Here is a 21,314-nt window from a genome sequence, read left to right as displayed (position 1 = left end):
ATTCATTCATATTTCCTTTTATCCCATTACTTGTCAACTGTCATGTGTAAAACAAACTTGCTTTTTCAATGTTCCCTACCTGACCTGGATTGAAGAAGTCTTCTAACCTGCTTTTATTCTTTTCATATTTTCAATTTCATATAAACCTTTCATACAGCAACATACTTTATACTGCTATAGTTTATATCTTAGCTAACATTTCACCTCATCTCAATGATTAACAAGTTGTACACTATGTTTTTAAAGCAGGCTAAACCATCAGGTCAGTGTAAGCTGTGCAGAATAACGAACTGCCTCTGAGGTTTTGAGATTGATTTTAGTGATTGTACTTTTGTAGTGTTTTTATGTTTCCAATACCAGGGAAGTAGGTTAGAACATTCAGAGAGCCTCTAGATTTTTAGAAATGGGATGGAAACCACTGACCTTCAAAGACTGAATGAGCTTTTATGAGCAAACCGAAAACCAATATTTAGGTCCTGGTTGAAACAGGACATACTGTACATATATGCCTTTGACAGCTGATGGATTTTAGAGGATGTGCAGTATAGAATGACTATTCCAGTGAGTCTGTGATTGATGAACTGCTCTTTGTTGCTGAGTGCGGTTTTGGTCCTCTCACCTGTGGGTGCAATACTTTGTTTACAGTCTTCTGTACTGACTGGCTTTAGGGCTGTTTTTCATCACAATGATTTCCAAAGACAAATTGATTCTAAGCATTATTTGTTTAACATAACCAACAAACATTGCAAATGACAACAGAGACAAATCCTGCCATGAACCTTGGTTCAGTCCATTATAAGAAGTAACGTAATCTGAAATGATGTTGTTGAGCATAAAAAAACAAAATAAAAATAATAATAAAAAAAAAATCTTACTAAATTGAGTTCTAGGATTTGGCTTGACAAAAAAACTTTGAAATGAATGCCTCTTAAAATATATATTTGTGTTCCTATTACTAGTTATCTGCATACTTAACAAATGCATTAAGTAAATCAATAAAAAAAAAAAAAAAAATATATATATATTATATATATATATATATATATATATATATATATATATATATATATATATAATCTATAACCTCTGATCTAATCTTAAACAAATGATGCTGAGATAAAGAGGCTGCAGCTGAACTCTGCAATCTTTGCAGGTTATTGGGATATAAGAAACCCTTAGTGTTTACTCTGTGAATACTTCTATTAAACCTCTCATTAGCAGTGAAATCCCTTGTTTGAAATTAAACCTTGACACATCACTCTGACAATCAAGTTTATTTTTGTTTGTGAAAACTGTCTTCCGTTACTAAACAGAAATACACTTTAAGTGACTAAAGTCAGGTCTGAGAAGAGGATGTGACACTGCCTGGGACACCACACACAAAACCAAGCTGTCACCACACCTGCTGCACTCCCATCTCTGCGTGCTGCCTGTCAATCAATCACAAGTCAATCAAAGGCTCTGTCACTTCAGATTAGGTCACTTTTACTTTACATGGAATATGTGCTAATATGTGTTATTAAGCCTGTTCTTAAGTATTAATAATATATTATTAAATACTTGGTTAATTACAGTAAAGTACTACACGTTTAGGTTTATATATTACTAAATATTTAAAATATTATTTAAACTATAAATATGCCTTCATCTTATCATTATAGCTAACAAATGATCTACTGTAATAGATGCTCTGCTTACACATGTTTTAATAAACAAGAACATTTACCTAACAGCTACCCTGCTGAGTCTGGAAGATTTATGGCATTCGTCAAGTTATCAATTCATATATTTATTATTTATATATTCATTTGAGTCATTTTGTGCTGAACAGTGCTCTAGAAATCTGCTCGATTAGAAATGCACGGGACTTAAATTCTCTTTATTTAAAGCAAAATCAATGACAATGTGAGCTTCCCCACACTATCCTGCAAGCATGTCTCAAGCATGTCCTGTAGGAACCGTCGTCTTGGGGTGGGAGGGAGCAGTTTACTCTCCAGGCCCCTCAAATTGGCCTCTGGGGAAAAAAAAAAGCTGCATCAACCCAATACATAAGATAATGTCAACCAGTCTTATTTTATTTTTTTGTTCCAGAAATAAGCCCAGCAGACAGCTTGGCTGGGTGACTGTTGCACTGACTGTTGCATTTGTTTCCTACAAAATGTATGCAGTGTTTTGTTTGTTTTTTTGGTTTTTTTATAGGACAAGGAGGTCTTATTTTAACAGCAACATGAATGCAAGTTAGACAAACACTTGAGTGTAAGTTGTTGATTCATTGTACTCTATCAGTGCTGCACACTGAATTGCATCTGTTCAATAGAGTAATATTTCAATTCCAAGGTGACTGGACAGTGGTAATGAAATTACAGTTATGATTAAGTTATAGGTTTGGGGAAAAATATTTATTTAAGGTTAGGAGTTTTAAAAAAGCAATGGAGGGAGGTCATTTTGTAGTATATAATTGTATTTTAAATTAAAATTTTTCATTTAATTTTAAACTAACACAAACACTTGTATATATATATATATATTATAGATATATATATATATATATATATATATATATATATATATATATATATATATATATATATATATATATATATGTGACATTGGCTATAATAAGGCAGCTGTCTACACTGTAATCCTGTGAAAACTAGTCAAGGGACTTCCAAAAAAAAAGACTAGAACTTATTTGGATCAGTATCGGTTATTTCTGAGCTTGATAAACCTAGATAGCCAACAGAAAAAAAGGATAGGCCAGCAATTCTCATTGCTAAAGTCAACCAGGAGATAACACCTCAAATTTAATGAGGCTCAACATTGCATTATCCGGTACAAATGTATTTCACTTTCCTTTCACTCATGTGGAAGGAGTTAGTTTAAATTATGCAGCTACCATAAGCCTATATATATATATATATATATATATATATATATATATATATATATATATATATATATATATATATAATGTAACACTGTAAATATCATTTTAAATAAATTAAATAAAGTAGAAAATGTCCTTGCTTGTCCAATCTAAAATCTCACAGAACTTAAGTTTTAATTGGTAAATGCTTTGTAATGCAGCTATAGATGTTTTTTTTTTTTTTTTTTTTTTTTTTTCATAGACTGAATTGTAATATGGATTATCATAAGACAAAAGAGTGTAAAAATGGTTTAATTTCTAATAAGGCCTGTTATCTAAAAGACAAAGACGCCTGGGCAGGGGCCATGTCTCTCCCCCTCACAGGTGATGGGATATGCACAAAGATTGCAGCAGATAATGGCCGCCCTGTCCTCTGAACAGATGGTGATGGGCCTGTTGCTAGGATAAGGCCTGAAGAATTTAGTTTTTAATTCCAGATTATTTGCCTCAGTGCCATGAATATCCCTGGGTTTCCTGAGGCAAAAAATACAAAAAATACAAAGAAAAGCAGACAGAGGCTAAAGCCAGGTCAATAGAAGCTTCTGGGAAAGTATCTGTTCAGCTGCCTACAATCACCTGGGTTTGGAAGGCATGCAGGAAGGAAGATTGGTTTAGCATGAGAACTGGGCCTTTGATGCCTGGGATACCACAGAAAAAATACCCAGTCCTTCCCTATGGAAGTCTGTTGACTTTCCTAATTAAGATAAACACGTTCTTGAAGATAAAAGTTAGCTCCCCATGTACTTAGAAACACATATATTGAGGGAACTGAGCCAAAATATAATTATTGGTGGTCTCACAGCATATTTTGAGACTAAACATACCTTAAAATTACCCTTTTTTCTTTAAATGATGCTATAATATGGTAATTTGTAACATAAGAAAACAAACTACACCCTATTGAAATGCCTACTTCCTAAAATAAAGACTTGTTTTATTTGATGGAACGTTTGCTTTTTTTTTTTTTAAATTAACATTTGGACTGAAAATTCTAAGAGGTAGTAAATAATAGTCCATAAATATTGGCCATCTGAAATACTTGTGACAATAATAAATTATAGGAATACTCCCCTGTTTTCTCTAAATTTATTATTTAAGATGAATATAAAAATGGAAGTTCTAAAATATGCAGATTTTGGAAACATATCAAAACACAGGTTCATTAACTACACAGTAGTTATACCATACTTTCACTTGTATTACATTATTTAATACATGTATTTACAACTAATTTATTTGATTGTGAAAATGACTGTTAAAGGTGCATGCAATACACATTAATAGAAGGAAACTACATTGCAATTACATATAGTAAATGTACCTGTAATTGAAAATAATTACTGAATGTTGCCACTTTCTGAAGGTAATATTTAACTAGCAGTGAAATGTAATGTTGTGATAGTTGAGGATGGCAATAATTATTTACCAGAAATTACCTTTATTCTTTTTTCGATAGCAAATGGAAAATCAGCTTTCCGACAGTGCCAGCATACTTTCACATTCATAATTGAAAACGTATTTGTTACAAAGTTTTATAAATACAGTTTTATGTACCCTATCTACATTATACAGCCCTGAAGTCCAAATCATAAGGTACATTTTTGCATTTTGGATCACAGATCAGGTTTTATTTCCACCTCTGGCATTTTTGTATCGGTCTATGTTTTTTGTTTGTTTTTTGTTTTTTTGTTTTTTTTTACAGTAATGCAAAACTGTTAATTCTCACAAACCAATGCCTCTTTTACACTGGCACTCCTACCTGGATCCCAATCGGAGTTCTGGCTACCCGGGTCACAATCACATGTAGTGTGAAACCATGTACCTGGGTCGTAACCGGGTTAACCTGGGTTGCAGAAACCCACCTCAGGATGTGGGTTGACTCACTTTGACCTGGGTTGAGTGAGACAAAATAGTAAGCTGATGAAATAACAGTCACACTTGTGTGAAGGTTTCACTTCCACAAGAAACATTTCTGTTTATTCTGGTTAGCCATATTTGTGTTGCTTGAGACACACCATGAACCAGATTGCAGTAGGGATGAAGAAACGTTTGCTCTAATCAACATTTGGGCTGCTAGTTCAATCCAGAGAAGCTTGGATGGAAGCGTCCATAACAAGCTGCTTCTGGGATGTGGATAAGCATATTGTGTACTTGCGTCTGTCACCCAGGTCAACCCTGCTTTATTACCGGTTCCAGGTTCTGACCTAGGTAGAGTATGCTGGTGTGAAAGGGGCTTAAGATTCTGAACAACACTTTAATCAGATCCTTTCTCAGCTAAATTAATCAAGTCAATCCAGCGAGGTGTTTTGGAGCTAATTAACAAATATTGAAACAATGAAGGCTAGTATTTATTGACTTTTAATTATCCTCCCATACAGTTCTTTAAAAAAAATGTCTGCAAGTTAATTTAGCAGGCCTGAATAAAATCCCTTTGAGACTCTTTTTTATGAGCGTTATTATTATTATTATTATTATTATTATTATTATTATTATGATGGCTTTTTTAAATTGTATGATGTTTTGTTCTCCAAGATTTAAAAGCCCTTATTTTGCTTTTGCAGCTGTATACTGCCATTACTGTAAATATTACTGAGTAAATAGAGTTTACTGGACAAGTGGCTCAGTTTTCAATTAGCAACATTCAAGCTGGCACCTTGAGTTTGAAAACCCTGAAGTATTGTTATTTTATCACATACATTATGTATATGTGTATTTATAATTAATAACCCACACACAAATAAGGGCAGTGTAAATCTAATTATGACATCTAAAAAAAAAAGTTACATGAAAACAAACATGTTACATATATTAATATAAAATAACATTGTTTTGATCGATTTTTTTTTAATGAAACTCAGGTAATCCATATGGCAGGGATGGGTGGTAGCTTCCCAATAAAATATTTACAGTCAGTAAATGTTATCATTGCAGAGAGACAACATGTAAAGTATATATCATACATTTTTGTGCTTTTCTGTGTAACATATAAACATATATAATAACATGGTTAAGTACAGTAAATGTGTATTGTGATACACATTACCACATATGACTAGCACACAGGAATATCACAAACCTGTATTTTCCAGGGGAGAATTTAGTCTCCATGTTCCACCAGTCCTTGGCTTTTTCACACTGCCACTCCAAACTCTTTCATTTGTAACCCACTTCAAAAACACGCCACAAGGGGTGACCCATTTTAGATGGAACTACAATATAAAAAGAAAAATAGAGGTGTGTCACTGCTGAACAGTAAAACATTAGTACACCTCACATATGATTCCTTCTAAGGTCTGTTGTGGGATAAAGCTATTTACCCTTTTCTGCTGAATAGATCACAACAAATTATGTCTGAAACTCCTCGTTGTCCTCAAGAATTTTCTGAAATCCTCAATCCACATTATAAACGTTACAACAAACCTTTTAGTCAGAGTTTCACAAATTATGAGCCCCATCAGTGTTTTTGGCAGTACACTAATTTGCATATTTATGTGGCTTTAAGCCGACCAGCACTGTAGGGATTCTTCCAGGCATTGAGACGTGACATATGTCAAACATAAAAGTGCATTTTTTTGGAAAGGTTTGATGTGTTTATCTCCTTATTTATATATTTGCCTACTTTGGGGTCAGCTATTATGCTGATATTACCTATTAGGTCTTTCCTATCCACTTCTTACAATAACATACTATTCATTTTCAGTGTAAAAGTATCTCGAATGATATGGCAACTGCTATAAAAACACTCTTCGATTAGCCTAGCTTTGTGTCTATAATATAGGAGGACATAAGGACCAATTAATGCAATTTTACAGCTGATAATGAATGAAATGAAGTAACAGGGAAATATGTATTCTTCCATGTAAAATAATTTTCCAAAGTAAAAGAAACACCTATATTTTTTAGCTGTTGGTAACAATTAATTGTTAGTACATACATTAATTATGCATTTTGTATTCATCCAATAAGATTTTTGCTATTGGTTTTTCAGTATTAACCTTTATTTGCTAGGCTTATTCTTTTGATGAACTGCTATTCATCAAAGTTTTATTATAAGTACCATAATATTGTATATAACCGAATGACAGAAAATAATAGAAAATCATTACATTGGAGTATACAGGTTTTAACTCACACCCTTTCTCCTGAGCTTTAAAAATACTACACAGAAACCTCAGCCTCACATCAGAATTTATTTTTCAGTTTGTTTTCCTTCTTATCCTCCCACTGTTTTAACTTTCCCACTTACAAACCATAATGCCTTTCAGCACACATCGCAGCTCTATCTCTCTGTATACAGGACCCTGTCTGCCTGTTTCCTCTATTGCACTTTTTTTGTTTGTACTACTGTAATCATTTTGCTGGCCCAGATCCGTGTGGGTGTGCTGGCAGCATTACAAAAAAGTTACATGGGAACCGAGTTAAGGTTGAATATTTATTAGAAGAAGCCATCTGGCGTCAGCCTGTCTGTACAGGGGGCTTTCTTCCTATAATAGTCCCGCTTCTCCCCTTCTTACTAGTCTTCCAACTGCCTCTTTCTCTTTTACAAGTGCACATATACCACTAATGCCACATACTGTCATACTCGTATTATTATATTATATTATATTATATTATATTATATATTATATTATATTATATTATATTATTCCAAACTCTTACTTCACTGGTACAGTGTGTAAGTCTACCATAAGGTTCAAAACTATCTTACGGAAATTTTTTAGAATGACATTAAATACATGCGCCATCCTGGACTGTCTTTATTCAATATTTTAGAGATTTATTTATTTATTTTTGTCTTACTCATTTCATACAGGAACATTAAAGCAGTATAACATTCAAAGTTGATGACATTAGAACTTTTATTGCGTTCCCATCTGGCCTGTTTATGTAAAAATTAAGAACTTTGTGTGTTTCCAAGGCAACAGATGAGCAAAAGGGTAAAAAGAAATGTACTGCTGATTGTATTAAAGACAATCAGCCTTACACATTACAGTATTTAAAGATGATAAAACATAATTGTGTCGACACAGTCGGCATACAATTAAAAAAATGTTAGTCGCTGTAAAATAATTTCCTTATACTTAAACATCAAACTGTACTTTTCATAAACATGAGGCATCCTTTGATGCATACACTGTGACATTCCATTAGGACAATAAGAAGAAACCTGCTGTAGGCTATTGGACGTCATAAGAGCTGTTTCATTTAGACAAAATGAAATCAACAGGATTCACACAATAGCTAAGTGATACTGAAAGTTACACTCACTGTTACGTCTCCACCACAGCTGTATTATTATTATTATTATTATTATTATTATTATTATTATTATTATTATTATTATTATTATACAAACAACTGCTAATAATTTTGCATTCCTTCACTCCTATTTCATAGTACACATATGTGGTAATCAAACACTTTGCTTTTAGAGCATCCAACTTCATATCAGCATTTATATAATCAAATACCTATTCATTTTACAGTACATTCTGAGTTATCGCTACTGGGCAATACACAACCTCAAGCTACTGAAGGTCCACAAAGCTTCCCATGTCAAGTAGTTATTAGCATTTATTTTCTGAAAGTAAAAAAAAAACAAAAAAAAAAAAACACTACAATTCTAAAAGTAAAATAATAACCAGCTGACAATTTCTTCCAAGCTCCAAAATTAAATGGTGTCTTTGTTTATTTCTGGTTTGGTGACTTTATTGGGTTTATTTTTCCTCTCTGAAGAAAAGGCTCTAACGACAAATGAAAAGGCTTTGAGAATCTAGCCCATTGTTTTTCCAAATATAACTGTTATGATTTATCTGAAACACATTTATAAATATCTTCTGTGTCTTTATTCTCATACATTTTTTTCTAATTTAGTCACACTTTTGGCAGGAGAAGGAAAACAACTACTAGCAGTCTTGAAGAAACTGGTAAACTATAAACCCAAAACGGAAAGGCTGTGGGTTTTTGAACTACGCTCTCCTCCAAACGTACCCCTGTAGGTATGTAGAGCTTAATGCAGGGCTTTTACTGCATGCAGGATGCATGAGATGCTCATGGAAATGTTCGTAAAATGGGTACAATATAAACATCAGCAGGCAGTATGATGAAAAAAAAAGCTCTGAATGTGATAATACATGTATATGTTTATTGCTGTACAAGGTACAGCTGTAATTAAGTACAATATTTATGATGGATTTGAAACAATGCAGCTGCAATTATTCAGCAGAATGTTAACTTGTTATTGATGTGGCAGTTGCTTAAAATAGAACTCCAGTGTGAAAGAAATGGGTACTTTTTTTTTTTTTTTTTAAAGCACAAGATTTATTGTTTGTTATACTTTCTAATCTTTCCTTGGACATGTAATTTGTATTCAGGCTTTGGTAGCATTGTAAGATTTAAATGTTTATTTAGCTTGTTGATTGAAGTCTCTTGATCAGTGGGAAGCTGACCCTGAAATACGACAGAATACATTTGCTGCATTGTGGACTATGTTTTAAAACTCTAGTATAACTCAAATACACACATTTGGAAACTATGCTTGTATTAGCTGTACACTTGGTTGTCAATTTTTAAATAAGACTTAAAGTTGCACATGTGCAGAAAATCTGTATTGTTAAATCACAGTTATTTATTAAGTCAACCGTACAGAGTACCACTAAAACAAAAGTAATTAAATAATGTATATGATAGATCAGAGATCAGAGATGTTTAGACTCTTGAATATGATGTATGCTCCTGCAAAGTGTGATTTATTTTCATATAAAAGCATATTCTATATCTAAAGGCATTCAACTGGCTCATATTCTTTTAATTGAACTCATTGTTAAAGGTGTGGTTGATTGCAAAGGAATGTGTTATTTTCTTTCGTCACTGTTCTTAGCTTTGTACACTGTTTGCTCTTTCACACATCAGTAAATAAAGGAGAAATCTTTTTTCATTCAACTCACTTCACACTGCCCTGCCACGCTTTAGCTGATGGGCAAAAATGAAATCCAAGCATGTGTAAAAATCACGACAATAATTTAATCTTATATATATATAGTATTATATATATATATATATATATTATATATATCTATATATATTATATATATATATATATTATATCAATGCTGAATAGGCTTTAACCCGTCGACGACGGCTTTACGGGTCCAGTCAAAGTACTTCACGGATCGACTCTACCCGTTACGGCTTAATCGTAGTTTAAAGATACATAAAAAATACATAAAAGTCGTGGACGGGCCCATCAACTAATTGACGGGTGTTAAAGCCTGACGGGGGTTAACTGACTACAGCTTCCAGGCTGAAAATACACTACTAATAGATAGTAAATGACCTCTGTTGCCTTTAAACGCAAAAGTGCACCACTAGCTACTCATTACCATGCTTATTTAACCCTTAGCAGTCCGATTTATTGTCACACATACTGTTTATTTTACACATGTTATTTAAAATATTTCTTTTCAGAGTAAAACAGGTTTAAAAGGAACACTGAACCGCAAAAGGACACTCAGTACTGCATCTCGAGCTAAGCCCCACCCCTTGTTCGCTGTATTTTTCACATACCTCTTTATAGACTTGCATACTGACAAATCCTCTCCTGATCACTCATTTTGTCACCAAAATCCTCAATAATGCGATCCAAGTCATTATTTTATTACTATAACACTTCAAAAAGATCTGCAAATGCCCATGATAGTCCTTGAGCGCTGAATGTGGAAGCAGCTATGTCCTTTATTTGTGTCCGTGTTATCTGTGTGGTGCATGGGGCTATCAGATACGCCCTTTTCTTCGGTTCATGCAGCTCCTATTGGTCACACTCAGCCATTGAAAGGTTTTCTCTGCTTTTACCAGAGAAAAAACAACTAGACCTGTGCTTTATGTCCGACATCGGACTGGAAAGGCAAAATTGTAATTATACTCAGCAAAATATCAATGTACAAGGTTATTTTTATCGTGGGTTAGATATGGAGGTTAGTAATTGGGGGAGGGGAGGGAACAAGCTCAGAATGAAATGCAAAAATATTTTATTGTATTCTTACTGCAGTAATGCAATATAGATCTCTGTGCAGAGTTTCGTTGAATCAGAGATCATTCAATATCAGCAAGAGATTAATAATCACAGTTTAAACGTGTAAAAACGGCCCAGTTATATGTAGTTACCTGAAACTCAGGAAGAACACAGTGCCAAACAACTAATTTATCATAGCAATATTAATCATATTTTGGGAATACAACTAGAATAGAGAGAAAGTGCTGCACGAATGAATGAAAGATGTTGCAAGTGAAGTTTGACCAGGACGCGGCTTCATGAAAATTAAAGTTTAAACGCATGATGTGGTTGATATGAACTCCATTTTACATAACTGAGTTTCTGTATCTTTGTCTGTTTTATGATCTCTCATTCAAACAAAGCAACTCTGCACTGAGATCTGGATGCAATACTGCAATAAGACTACAATAAAACATTGCTGCATTTTATTCTGATCCCCCCTCTGTATCTAATCCATGATATAACCTGTGGATTGATATTTTGTTGAGTTCCATGCGCTTTTGCCAGAAGTAATTCACTCTCTATTAGTAGCTGCTGTATCTGTAAAAAATCTTTCTTTGTCATCAACCTGGATGGCTGTGGGCAGTTGATGGACTGCCCGGGCAGATGCCAAAATGACATAAAATTCAATGCTAATTCGGCATCTGCCCACCGCACCTGGGCACTGTGTGAACTGCCCAGGCATTTCGGACACACACACACACACACACACACACACACACACACACACACACATACAATATATATATATATATTAGGACAAACCAGCTGTAGTACAAACAATATAAAGATATCTTTTTTTTTTTATTTAAAATAATTATTTTAACTTACTTATTAGACATATATACATTAGACATATAAAGAGGATTTATTGTGGAATATAACAGTATAAAATACTTCCACTATATCAAATATAATGAAAGCTAAATGGTAACTATTACCTCCTTTACATCATTGTAATTCCTCATTTGATCATCCTGTAAAGTAATAAAGACATATTTGTCATGCAACCCTCTGTGAGTTGTATTTGGATTATGCAAAAAAAAAAAAAATTAGATGGATGATGCAAAGCATCTAGAAGCTTAAATTAGAATACCTTTATGAATGACTAACTTTCAAATAAAACATTTGCCTTTATCTCTTGAAATTTGGCTTTCTTGACATTTCTCTGTTTCATATTGATAAATCTGAGGCAAAACACAAAGTGGTGGCTGGTCCACCACTGTTTCATCTTCCTTCTTTAGGTAATATAAAAAAAAAAAAACTGCAATATAAACCAATGCATGACCACAAGTAAAAGGACAGCAAAAACTATGTCAGTGTTAAAACAGTAGTTTGCAGTATTCTCTGCCTACGTAATAAACTGAGTGTATTCTTGACATATTCAGAGCATTTGTATGTTATTTATTTAGGCCTTTCCTGTGCACTACATGAAGAACATTTTAGATGTCAGAGCAATCTTCATACCAATCAATCATATGTAAAATGCAAAACAAAATGTAACAGATATTTATGCTGCATTCATAAAAACAATTATTTATTGAATTTTGAACTATTTAAAAAAAAAAAAAAACATCCATCAGAATGGCAAATGTTTTATATTTGGAATGTAAAATTATGTAAAAACAAACCCTATTTAAAATATAGAAAGATATGTTTTCCAATACTGAGAAATGTAATATTTGAACGAGTGAATGAATGAGCATGTTTGATTCATATGTAGGTCACTGCTGTGTCTTGCTGTTGTATCATTCACATTTAAAAAAAAAAAAATTGGTGGTTAGACAGGAAAAAATGCTTTTAGTCATTTGCACTGTTAATGCACTTTTTGCATGCTAACTTTGGATTGTAACGCATTTAATTTTATCTTCTTAAAATCGAAATACTTTTTAACATATGTAATGCACACCAGTAATGTACAGTATGGTAATTATCTGGGAAGTGAAAATGAGTAGGCTGTGCATGTCAAGCCACTGTTTAATTCAAATAAGATGTGTCAAAATAACTTTTCATAATAAATGCAGAGGAGAGCATAAAACAACAGATGACAAACACAACAGTTTTACTTCTAATGTAACGTTCATGAATGATATTTTTTATTATCAAACCTTACTACATTAAAACCAACTTTTCCATCCTTTCTCAAGCTTGAAACAGCTTGAAATTCATTTTGAAAATGTGTAGGTCTGCAGGTTTTATATAATTTCTAAACATGCATGTAATTGCAGGGAATTATTTTCCCTTTCAGTAGGTCTGCCACTAAAATGGGTGAGGTTCTAATCACACACACACACACACACACACACACACACACACACACACACACACACACACTATGGTGAGTGCATATCATCACCTAATGTTGATCTTCATCCACTTCAAGCTTACTGCACTCCAGTCTATTTAGTCTAGGGCTGAGGTAAAAAATAAGCATCTGCACTTTCTTAACCTGCATTGTTTTTGCAAAAGGTAAAGTATTATTTAAATACGAGTGAAAATATTTATGTATTTATTTATTTTTAACAGGTCTTCTGACAAATAAAATTATGAATCAGTGGTTGGAAGTTCTATGATGTAATTGGTTGAAACCTCATCATAGGAGCAAAATAGATTGAACTATTGCCCTGACATCCTTATACCACTGGGCAATAGTCTGCATCTGTGATGTGATTGGTTCACATCACTGTCAGTCCCACCCCTTTTCAAAGGAACATCTTTCATCTTTACTCCTCACAAGAGAAAATGGCTGAACACTGATTCTGTGATTCATTGCAAAACATATTACAAAATAAAGATGCTGCAAGAGCTAAAATGGTGACTAAAACATGACTGTCACTGTTTTCTGACTTTCTGAAATTCAAGCAGATTCAACGCAACGAAAACAAAATGGGCGGGATATAAACTACATATGCAGCAGTCAGCAAACCAGACGAAGAGCTGTACATCAAAAAAAAAAAAAAAAAACATTGATAACTATGCGGTATGAACTTCCAAAACATTTTCTGTTATTTATTTCTGTTATTTATTTATTTACTTATGCTATATCAGCTATATTTAAACAAATTATATTTCAATATTTATTTACATAGGTTGTATCAGCTGTATTTAAACAAAATATATAAAGTCATTTTTACTATCCAATCTTGCCTCACTTATTTTCTGGACTGATTCATATATTAAATATGTACTGCAGACTCAGCCATAGTGGAAAATTAAATGTCCCCTAAGAAAACTATTGTTAACTCCAGAGTGTGGCTTTGGGCATTAAAGCCCCCTTTCTTCTCTCAGATCGATAATTTTCCACTACAGCCCTCCTCTCCACTCCATATTTACTTACCTACTTACTTACTCTCCTCCCTCTCTCTCTCTCTCTCTCTCTCTCTCTCTCTCTCTCTCTCTCTCTCTCTCTCTCTCTCTCTATATATATATATATATATATATATATATATATATATATATATAATATATATACACTATACACAGAAGCAGAAAATGCTCTCAGTAATTAAATAAACTAGAAGATGATTCTTGTAAGTTTCTGTTATCAATGAAGCCTAACATGTATTCCCTTGCATACAGTGTAATAACAGAACCTTAAATACTTACCATTCTGGAACGTAAATGCAGCAATTGTATGGAAAAAAATGTGCCAAGGATGTAAGCACCTTGCCAGTTCCATGAAAAATGACAACAATTAAAGCTTAAATTTGCTTTTTTTTTTTTTTTTTTTTTTTTTTTACAAAACATACATATATACATATTTCATAACTTGTTGTTTTTATATTAAGTACAGTACAACAAAAAAAAAAGATGGGAGTGTAGAGGAACTGCTGCAAGCATCTTAATAGAATTTCCCCACCATTTCAAGTAAAAAAAAAACAAAAAAAAAAAAGCAAAACAAGATGTGCATGTAAGGTTCTGAAGAAACTCCAAAGGGTTATTACATCATTTATCTTGCGAGTCTAAGAAATGTGCATATGATTTAATTTTGTGATTAAATGCCAAAAAAGCAGCAAACTGGTCTCATCTAACAGATTACAGATTTTATACATTCTAAAAAGAGCACTTTCTACTTTGGTGCCAGGAGGTATATTTTAATACTTTAAATAAACATTACGCCAATTCATGGCAGCAAAAATGCTTTGTGTCTCTTCTCTTTGCTTAGTGTTTCACAACCATATCCCTTCTCTGGTTCTTTATTACATGATGTAAAACATTATTTATACCAAACAGGATATTAACACCTTAGCTAGGCAAGTTTTTCCAGATATTCAATAATCAACTTCATTTTAGTACTTAAGTTTATTACAGTTCTACAGTTGACGTCACCTATGGCCTAAACTGAGATTATTTTACTAATTGATTGTGAAGGTGTGCTACTGTACTGTCACTTATTAATGGTGTTTTTTATATTTGCAAATGGAATGCAATCTGTTTATGCATAGCCATAATGTTTGTTTACTCTGTCTCTAAATAACAGAAAAGGACATTTAGTTCATGTGTGTTGTTTCCAAAGATTTTTATTTTTTTTTTTTTTTGGGGGGGGGGGGATTTCCCAATTAATCTTATTATCAGAGGGGAAGGCAATGCTAACTGTACAATGTTTATTTGTACCACAGATTCATGTACTTTCCAAAAATTCTGATCATCTCAGCCCAGACAGATTATTTTAAAAAAAGATGATACCTCTTAAAAATGAAGTTTTTTTTCAAACAAAAAATACACAGCTTTCTATCAGGTTCTAAAGCTCTGGTTTAAACAGTTGGTACGGACGGCTATGTTCTTGCTGTTTTGTGGTGTCTGTGTTTTGAAGAAGGTTTGTTTGGGATTCTCTATTTTGGCTATGATTGGCTCGGCGCCTCCTGTTTACTGACATAGAGCTCTAAGATGATAATATGTATCTGCTAGGCTCAATGCGGAAAAGAAGCGTTGACTCGTTACCACCTAATTGTCTTAGGAAATGCAAACTTTATAAAAAATATATATTTTCAGTGAGAATTATATGGATGTTAATTACAGGCACATATATATTAGGAAACAAAATGTACATTTTAATGATCAAAAGATCTATAAGGGTGTAAGTTTAAATTACAATTGTGAGCCTTTTAGCTGAAAAGCTCAATTTTCTGGATAAAGGTTTTCTCGCTTGACAGTAGCTTTACACTGCATTGTTTTGTTTTTTTTCTCTCTAAATAAATAACATTTTTCCAGAAAAAAAGGGGGAGGGTGGAAACAGAGGTGAGTGTGGCATAAAATGCAACCCTCAAAAGCCAACATCTGTAATCTGTACTACTCGAACATACAGAAAATGAGAGTACTCCACAACTGCAAACAATCAATCATACAATTCTAATGTAAAACTTCTATGTCTGTAAGAGTGTTATAAATTTGCACTGCTAATAAATTACAGAACTGCACTGTAGTACATGACACAACATACTATTTATGTTGTAATCTATTTACTGGTAGATTTTTTAACACTGTTGGATTAAAAACATTTTGATTTTAAGAAGGATCAAACTGAACTTGGCCTTTATTCGCAAAGGATCCACCCACCCTAATTGTGACCTTAATTATGTAGGCATCCCACTGCTGGAAAGAGGAGTATCTATAGAGTAACTCTGCAGCCAAAAATGAATGCCATGTGCTCTGAGCAGGCTCAACCACACTGAAATATTTGAGGTGGCGCCATGACGCCTCTGCCTGCAATGGTTCTTTGCCAAAGGAACATTACTTACTGTAGCTGAAGCATTTTTTTGAGCACTTTTTTTTTAAACCACTTTTTTTTATATTAAACGTTTAGTTGATGTCACCTTACGTGCAGATGGAGCACACACTTATTTGACAAGAGTTGTTAATTTTCACATGGGGAATTTTCCTTTCATTCTTTCGATGTTCTCAAATATATTCAACCACAACTGGAAAAGGTTTACGTTACTCATTTTATTATAAAGTTTATTCATCTGGAAATCTGGCTTTATTTTATAACTAGCATGGCTGTTGCCAAGAAACTTATTTTCCTGGAGTTTGTTTGAGCTTTAAAGATCAGAATTCATCATGTTAATAAAAATATATTTATACTGATTTAAACTCATAAAATATTTAAACAGAACATTGGTGTGGACTCCTGAGTGGCACATCCGGTAAAGGCACTACGTGTGGAGTGCAGGATGCACCCTATAGCTTTGAAGGTTGTCGATTCGAGTCCAGGCTATTCGGCTGCTGACCGTGGACGGGTGTTCCCAGGGGGCGGCACACAATTGGCAGAGAGAGGCTTAGGTCGGCCAGGGTGTCCTCAGCTCTCGACGCACCAGCAACCCCTGTAGACTGGCCAGGCACCTGCCTGTAAGTTACCCAGAGCTGCGTGGTCCTCCGATGCTGTAGAAGAAGCATCGGAGGAAGAAGCCGAAGACTGACGGTACATGTTTCGAAGGACACCTGTGTCCATCTCCGTCTCTCCCAAGTCAGTGAGGGGTGACAACGTTGAGCCGGGTTGAAATAAACAGTAATTCGGCTTACCGAATTGGGGATAAAATAAGAAAAATAATTGGCTATTCCAAATTTATTAAAAAAAAATAAAAACAGAATATTGGTTATAAGTTTAAGCTGTATTTTATATATACAAATGTATTAAAGGTTATGTAAAATTATTTTACAGTGTAATATATAAAATATTACTATTTAGGGGTGACATTCTATCCATTGTATTCTGTGTTTAAGACCTTTATTTGGCACTCATGACCAAGTTAACAGAATGTAATGATTTTCCATGTAGTTTGGTGTTCTAGACACAGTGCTATCAATATTAGAGCTGGTAGCCCGCCTGGAAAGGTTAAGGGTTGTGCAGTTAGCAATTTGTTACTATGATTACCGAAGCAGGCACTGTGGTACTGCAGCATGCAGTAACCCAGCATTCTTCTTGCTCTTGATGTGTATCTGTTTCTTTTGTCATGAAAACAGGGATAACCCACAAAAACAACACCTGAGGCTACATGTGTAGTTGCCAAGAAGGATAGTGTGTTTGCTGTACACTGAGTACACAACATAGAAACTGAACTGAGAGATACAGTGGGTATAAATCTGGGAAAAACTGTGATTTGAACCAACCACAGAAAAGAAGATAAGTTAGGTACCTTACAATTTAAATATTGTGATGTTGTATATTGATCAAAGCAGTTTTCTGGCCAGGTTGTTTCTCAGTCAGGTAATAGTACAGGAAGGTAAACCGATGTCTTATCCATGTTGTAAATTTTCACCATTGTTGCATGTATTTTGACTTGACTTATTTGTATATGCTGACAGACAAACTGTTATTTTTACTTTGATGTTGTGGTTGATAATGTTGTGTCCTTTTCACTTGATCAAGTGATCAGTGGTGCAATAGAAAACCAACTGGTGATGTATGGTGGAGAGTGTAATATTTATCACCGTCAGAAGCATTTATCATCAGGGATCATTGTAATACAATACAGGCCTATATTTTGTCTACTTGGCTTGACAAAACTGTAATAGTCTTAATGATATATGGTGTCATGAGCAGAAAATTACAGGATTGTGCTGCATATCTGCACTTTTTAACCACGTGGAAATAAGATGATGCGTATCATGAAGCAATCCTCAGGGAGAACATGTTAATCAAATAAAATATAGACATAAATATTAGTATTATTTGTTAATGGTCTTTAAAATATTCATACATGTTTTAATAATGATGGAAACATAATACAAATCACCATAAACATTATATATATTGGATGATTTCAATTACGTTTTTATTTATTTATGGGCTACATCCCGTCTGGGACCTGCTTCCTATTGGGACAAATAGGATGGAAATAGATAGATAGATAGATAGATAGATAGATAGATAGATAGATAGATAGATAGATAGAATTATATATACAAAGCCACATGTAGCTTTCTTTTCTTTTGTGCTATAGTGCTTTCAATCTAAGAAGATATTGTAATAGAATCGTTGTCTCCTCTAAATGGAAAAAGTTTCATTCACAAACCACATCAGAAATGATCTAAAAACAGAACAAATCAAACATTTTTTATTGAAATATAATGAGAAATGGATGTTCTCCCAAAGTGAATACAAAACTTATTGTAACAGTGAACTTTAATGTTCTTAATAGTTTTCTCATGTGAACAACTGAGAAACAGCCTTGGCTTTGAGATGGGATCCATTTTCTGTCCAGGTTCAACACACACCCATGTCAATGAAAAGCAGTAGATGTCTTACAAAAGGGAAGGTCTAAAAAAGCATTTTCTATTTGATTTTCATCCAATAGCTCAATTAGGGTCAGAGGCAAGGAAAAATGTTCAGAATCAAAATAATTGTTATGGTTGTTATGCAATTATGTCACTGCTATTCTTACAAACAGTTTTAAAAAGCACAGAATAACAACATCTTTGTTTAGCACGCGTGTTTGTTTTGTTTGGTCAGTTTTAAATACGGCTGTAAGGATATCAGCAACCTGTTGATAAAGTCATGAGCTGATTCTTATTCATTTTTTAAAGATTAAAATTGTTTTACTCATCTGTGATAATTTGTAATATTGTTTTGTATACAGGAACCTGTTGCATTATTATTGTAAATAGTGGTGATTGGCAAAAAAAAAAAAAAAATGGAAGGCAGAAAAAAGACAGAGGGTTTGGGGGTCCCATTAAGCACCCAGCAGAAGTAGAATTTTATTATTGCATTCTGACTGGTAACACTTTCATAGTATTATTAGTGGTAGTAGTCATAGTAGTGGTTACACACTGCCAGCTTATGTTTAAAAATGCACTGTATACAACATGAATATTAGATTTAATTTAGATTCCAAGACCACTAACATACTTAGCATACATTATTTTCTAAACAAAGTTTTTAAGCAGGAGAAAGACGACAAAAAATCAAGCACATCCTATCGACTTAATTACTAAACTTAAATAAATGACCAATAAAATAATTATATACTGACTGTACAGGCGAAGAGTGAAAGTGTCTGCCTGTACTGGGGAAAATAAACAAATACTGCTGGGGAAGGGTTAAAATAATTTAAATATGACTTCCAATAAACACTAACAGAGATTGTTATTGTGATATTATTTCAATATAAGCATGTAGAACAGAGATGATATGGGTGACTGGAACTGAGTAACAGTGAATAAATAATATCAACTCATTGTGTAATTTGTAAAAAGTATCTGAAGCAATATGTAAGACACTGGAGTAATCCGATGTGAAGACTGTTCTGCAATGCTTTCATTCAAAGGGTGAAACTGTGTGATATCAGTCTGTCAGCATACAGTTTAGCCTGAGACTTGAATAAGTTCATAGTGGTTGATTGGATACATCTTTAACTTTACACATTATCCAAGATCTGTGGAGGGCACAATCTATTACACTGTTTCCTTAAACATATTTAATTGAAATTTTTTAAGATATGATGGATTGTCAAATTATGATTTCTCAGTGATGCTTTGCAACTTTTTTTTTTTTTTTACAGTTTGGCATCTGGCAGTAACATGCCACTCCATATCATAGATTTCTTGTAAAGAGGAGTGAATAACCTTTAAGGACTGCAAAGACTCTCGTAATGAACTCCACGTTCTTCACAGCCTGTCATGTCTGTCACCAGGTTTTACAATCATCTCTTCAGAAAATGCCCTTCAACCAGAGGTGTAAGGAGGAATCTGTACTCTTAACACATTTCTTCAGATTAATTTAATTTGGAAATATTCAAGCAGAAAATGAAATTATTAGCAGGTTGATACATTTAGGGGAAAAGTCAGTGTCACAGGATAACAGCCAGATGGATGACATGTCAAAACAGAATACATAAATCCATCTGATTTAAATGATGACATTAAGATTTGCTGGAGTCAAAGTCTGGACAAATTGAGGTCATGTTTAAGTAACTCATTTTGGTAATGACAACACAGACAATGCACTATAACTAATAATATTGTCATTAGTCTAAAAAAGTTAAAGAGCACATATTGAACTAAATCAACTTCAATCCTATCAATGTACCTTAAGGTTTCTCCAAGCAAGATAGCAATTGGTTATGATACACTTTTCTTTTTTCTTTACTCTACTGTATAAATAGTCTGTGACCTACTGTACTAGAGATTAGTGAAACAGAATGAGCCAAATACATTTTTTGTTTCAATTTGTAGAAGTTGGACACATTTGAATATTTCTTAAGGTATGTTTTTCCATTCAGTCAAAGCAGAGAAAAATATTTTGAATTCCTTTCAGGCTTTCAAATCATTCTTTGTTTTTATTTCATAATTTGTTAAAAATGTTTGATTTGTTCCAAGTTTCTTCTCCTTAGATTTATG

General features: G+C 33.5%; 1 long non-coding RNA gene across 1 annotated transcript; it reads right to left on the bottom strand.

Moving 5' to 3' along the window:
• Nucleotides 1–1,643: 1,643 nt before the first annotated feature.
• On the bottom strand, nt 1,644–15,238 carry LOC121322703. The gene is made up of 4 exons (XR_005951073.1): nt 14,586–15,238; nt 6,003–6,135; nt 4,686–4,816; nt 1,644–2,014 (listed from the first exon to the last, which is right to left on the bottom strand). It is a non-coding gene; the product is annotated as an uncharacterized LOC121322703 (long non-coding RNA).
• Nucleotides 15,239–21,314: the final 6,076 nt, after the last annotated feature.

This window comes from Polyodon spathula, chromosome 11 (assembly GCF_017654505.1).
Source record: "Polyodon spathula isolate WHYD16114869_AA chromosome 11, ASM1765450v1, whole genome shotgun sequence".
NCBI lineage: Eukaryota > Metazoa > Chordata > Actinopteri > Acipenseriformes > Polyodontidae > Polyodon > Polyodon spathula.
This window is presented reverse-complemented; position numbering and strand designations above follow the sequence as displayed.